General features: G+C 45.2%; 1 pseudogene; it reads left to right on the top strand.

Annotated features, from left to right (window-relative positions):
• Positions 1 to 3341: 3341 nt before the first annotated feature.
• On the top strand, positions 3342 to 4340 carry LOC132229318 (large ribosomal subunit protein uL10-like; annotated as a pseudogene).
• Positions 4341 to 4737: the final 397 nt, after the last annotated feature.

The raw sequence follows: 4737 nt of genomic DNA, 5'->3' as shown, positions 1-4737 counted from the left end.
AACTGATCACATTGGATGCAGCCAATGAAAAGCTGCCAAGTGGTGTAGTGTTAGTGGTCAGATGATTAATGACTATATTCACTGGAGTTTTTTGTATCAACAAGAAAGAGTTTGATAAAGTACATTACCTATTTTACTTTATTTTTATTTGAATTTTAAAAATAAAATAAATTATAAAATTTATCTCTTTGGAGATAGTTTTTGTTTCTACATTCCCTTAGTTTCTCATAGAAATTAGTGGAATCTATTTATAAGTCACTATCCCAAGTAATTCTAAGATGTTGCTGAATTTAGTTGTAATACCACATCCCAAATAGCTCCTCTCATTTTTCTTACTGATTTTTTATGTTTCTGAGTTGGATCTCTGTTCTTATTCTTTTCCATCAGTTTAAAGGAAAAGAAACTAAGTTCCAATTTTGGCTGTCAACAACTGAAAAAAAGGAATTTGAGGTCCTGTATTAAAGAGGTGTTTCCATATATTTTAATAGATTATTATGCTTGTGTAGGACAGAACAAAAGGAAGAAAAATAGGATTATACAAGCATTAGAAAACATAATACTAATGATGCTACATCATTTTATAAATAAAGTTTCAATAAAGGTAACAAAGAAATATTTACCTCCTTTCAAGGGAAGTACTACTTAGCAGCCTACATGGCCTATGATCAAGTGCTTTACACACTTGATTACCAAGTTTGCATGTTAAAGGCAGAGAGGTAGTGTTTTCTGATTAATGCCCGCATGTGTATACATGTGAAGGTATATATTTGTGATTTATGTGTATATGAAAATATATGTCATCATTTTTAACAGCAGAGACAAAATGGAACAAAAATGTGATAGAAAGAACACATTAAAAATAAATAAAATCAACAATTTGATTTCTTATTATCAGAATGCATTCCACACATACACAGATGATGATAATAGACAGCCAGATAGGGAGTAGATGATAGATAGATAGATAGATATAAATAGATATTCTATAAATTTGAAACCAACCCTTGAACAATCCCTTAATTATATTATTATTAAAAATATACTTAGTAATTTAGGTTGGTTACTATGCCAGAGGAAAAGCAATTCAGCTGTCTACTAAATCCATCACCTGATTGTGAACATTTTGAGTCAAAAAGCAGTCAGAAATGATGTGAGAAGATAGTATTATACACATAGTACAAGGCTTAAAAATTAATGAAAGATCAACTGTTCAAATGGAAAACTGAGCACATATCTGTGGGAGGAAGTAATGCTTCAGACAGATATTTCATGTGAGGTAATTGAAGATTTCCCTGTGTGACCTAAATCTATCTGATACGTTTTCACATTTGAAAACTTCTTTTATATTTTATATATTTCTTTTTTATCTTTGTCCTTATTGTAGATTTTTAAAAAATATGTCTTTATTGATTTTAGAGTAGAGAAGAGAGGGAGAGAAACATCCACCGATGGGCTTCCTCTTGCATACCCCCTACTGGGAATCAAATCAAGCCCACAACTGGGCCTGTGCACTGACCAGGAGTCCAAACTGCGACCTTTTGGTGCCTGGGACAATATTTAACTAACTGAGCCACACTAGCTACGGCCCTTATTGTAGTTGTGTAAAGATACATACATTTATTTTTTTCAATTCAGTTTTCTCAATGCAATGATTTTATTGTCTATATCTGAATTTAATTTGACAGCAAAGAGAAAGGGCAAATTAAATAAAAATGCCTGTCATAGTTTGCTCCAATCTCGTTTTGCACACACACACACACACAAAGAATATTGTGGGTTGGAGTTTTTAAATTATTTGTCCAAGTTAACACAGTTAGTGAATAGTGAAGCCAGGAGTCAAGCCCAGGAACCGTGGCTCCTTGAATCCATGCTCTTGATCACTTCTTTCTAGAAAAAAATGAAGACTTTAGAGAAAACAAAATGCTAGAGATAATTGTTGAAATATGATTAAAAAGATTTTAGTTTGAATAAAAGATTCTAGGCTGAGGGATTGGTATATCTATCTATATAATAGAGTAATATGCTAATTAACTGGGACTCAGTAAAGGTCATGACCACTTAGCAGGCAGCGGGGATGGGGGCAGGGCCACAGCGGCCAGGGACAGGAGCCTGTGGTGCCTCCTCTGGCGTTGGGGACCTAATGACCGATGGGCTCTGGCCCTCCTCCAACAGCCCTCTCCAGCAGGCATGGGGTTGCTGAGACCCAGGCCGGGCCTCTGGCCACAGATCACAGCTTCACAGAGACCGACTCTACCAGGCCGCCTGGAGGCCATGTGGCTGGGCTGCAGGGTGCCGGTTCAAGATGTGACACAGAGAGGAGGTGCGGGAGGAAATCCAGAGAACGGGATGTGGGGGTTCAAGACTCAGTTCCTTTGGGCTTTGTCCTTCTTGGCCCTGGTCCTTTTCTTTAGGCCTGGAGCGCAAGCACTGCAAGACAGAGGGATGGATGAAGGGCGAATGTGGAAGAAAGGAGGTGACCCAGGTGAGGGTGGACACCTAGCAGCGGCGCGAGGCCCGGCTGCAGGGCCGCCTGAGCTGGGGCTCCGGGGCAAGTGCCACGGCTTGGCTCCGGGGAAGCTACTGGCCAGGGGGTGGGCAGCCCAAGGGCAGCAGAGCGGCTCCGAGGCGGTTGTACCAGAGGGGCTCGGGCAGGACCGGGGGCCGGCGGGCAGGGATCTGCCTCGCCCGCGGAGAGCAAGGTTCTGCAGTGGCCCCAACATGCATGTCGCCCCAGCCGGAAACAAGGTGGAAGGACGCTGGACGGACCCGCAGCCCTGAGGCGGGGTTGAGGGGCGGCACCCGCCTGCTGCAGTTAAGAGAAGCTCCTGGTGCAAACCCGGCCTCACCCCAGCGCCCTGTGCACTTGACAGGCAGCGACTCCTGCTCCGGACTTTGCCCAAAAGCAAGCCCGCGCCTATCCCGCCCCATGGCACCGCACACTGGCCTGGTGAGTGCGAAGCCTACCACCTGCTCCGGAGATGGGGGGCAGTAAAGAATGGGGGCGGGGGAGAGGAAAGAATGTGGAGCATCTGCAATGACGAGGTGCTTGAGAATGAGGCTCCGAAACCTGATGGGGAGGTTTGTTCTGTTTGCCCAGTGGCTGCCCCTTAGGAAGGGCGGAGAGCACAGCTGTGACCGCTCCATGCGCGCGGAATCAACTTCCCCACCAACTGAAATTGGCCTCAGTTTCCTGGTCTGTAAAATGGATTAAGTGTGTCCCAGTGTCTTTGCTGAGCTTTGAGGGCCAATTGAGATACTATATAAAGAAAATGAGGGTTTCCTCTCGCCAGGCGTCCTCGTGGGAGTGACATCGTCTTTAAACCCTGTGTGGCAATCCCTGACGCACCGCGGTGATCCCCAGGGAAGACAGGGCGACCTGGAAGTCCAACTACTTCCTTGAGATCATCCAACTTCTGGACGATTATCCAAAAGGCTTCATTGTGGGAGCAGCCAATGTGGGCTCCAAGCAGAGGCAGCAGATCCACAGGTCCCTCCGCGGGAAGGCTGGGGTGCTGATGGGCAAGAACACCATGATGCGCAAGGCCATCCGAGGACATCTGGGAAACAACCCAGCTCTGGAGAAACTGCTGCCTCATACAGGGGGAATGGGGGCTTTGTGTTCACCAAGGAGGACCTCACTGAGATCAGGGACACGCTGCTGGCCAACAAGGTGCCAGCTGCTGCCCGTGCTGGTGCCATTGCCCTGTGTGAAGTCACTGTGCCAGCCCAGAACACTGGTCTGGGGCCAGAGAAGACCTCCTTCTTCCAGGCTTTAGGCATCACCACTAACATCTCCAGGGGCACCACTGAAATCCTGAGTGATGCACAGCTGATTAAGACTGGAGACAGAGTGGGAGCCAGAGAAGCCACCTGCTGGACATGCTGAACATGCCCCCTTCTCCTTTGGGCTGACCATCCAGCAGGTGTTTGACAATGGCAGCATCTACAACCCGGAAGTGCTTGACCTCACAGAGGAAACTCTGCATTCCCGCTTCCTAGAGGGTGTCGCAATGTTGCCAGCGTATGCCTTCAGATTGGTTACCCAACTGTTGCATCAGTACCCCATTCTATCATCAATGGTACAAGCGAATTCTGGCTTTGTCCGTGGAGACTGATTACACCTTCTCACTTGCTGAAAAGGTCAAGGCCTTCTTGGCTGATCCATCTGCTTTTGTGGCTGCTGCCCCTGTGGCCACCACCACCACTGCTGCTCCTGCTGCTGCTGCAGCCCCAGCCAAGTTTGAAGCAAAGGAAGAGTTGGAGAAGTCGAATGAAGATATGGGATTTAGTCTCTTTGATTAATTACCAAAAAGCAACCAGCTCAGCCAGCTCTATTTGAGAAACAAAGAAATAAAGGCTTACTTGTCAGAAGAAGAAGAAGAAGGAGAAGGAGAAGGAGAAGGAGAAGGAGAAGGAGACGGAGGAGGAGGGGAAGGAGGAGGAGGAGGAGGAGGAGGAGGAGAAGAGAAAAGAAGAAAAGAAAAGAAAAGAAAAAAGAAAAGAAAAGAAAAAAGAAAAGAAAAGAAAAAAGAAAAGAAAGAAAAGGAAAGAAAATGAAGTAAGAAGTGAGAAAGAAAAGGAAGGGCAAGCAACAAAAAAGAAAGATTGGAAGGAACCTGTAAACTATTGTCACTAAAATAGGAAATACAGTCAATAGAGTTGTAATGATGGTATGATGCCAGGTGGGTACTGAAAATATTGGGGAACACTTTGTAAAGTATATGATTGTCTAACCAC

Source organism: Myotis daubentonii, chromosome 3 (genome assembly GCF_963259705.1).
Source record: "Myotis daubentonii chromosome 3, mMyoDau2.1, whole genome shotgun sequence".
Taxonomy (NCBI): domain Eukaryota; kingdom Metazoa; phylum Chordata; class Mammalia; order Chiroptera; family Vespertilionidae; genus Myotis; species Myotis daubentonii.
Note: the sequence above shows the minus strand (reverse complement) of the source record. Positions and strands in the feature narration are given on the sequence as shown.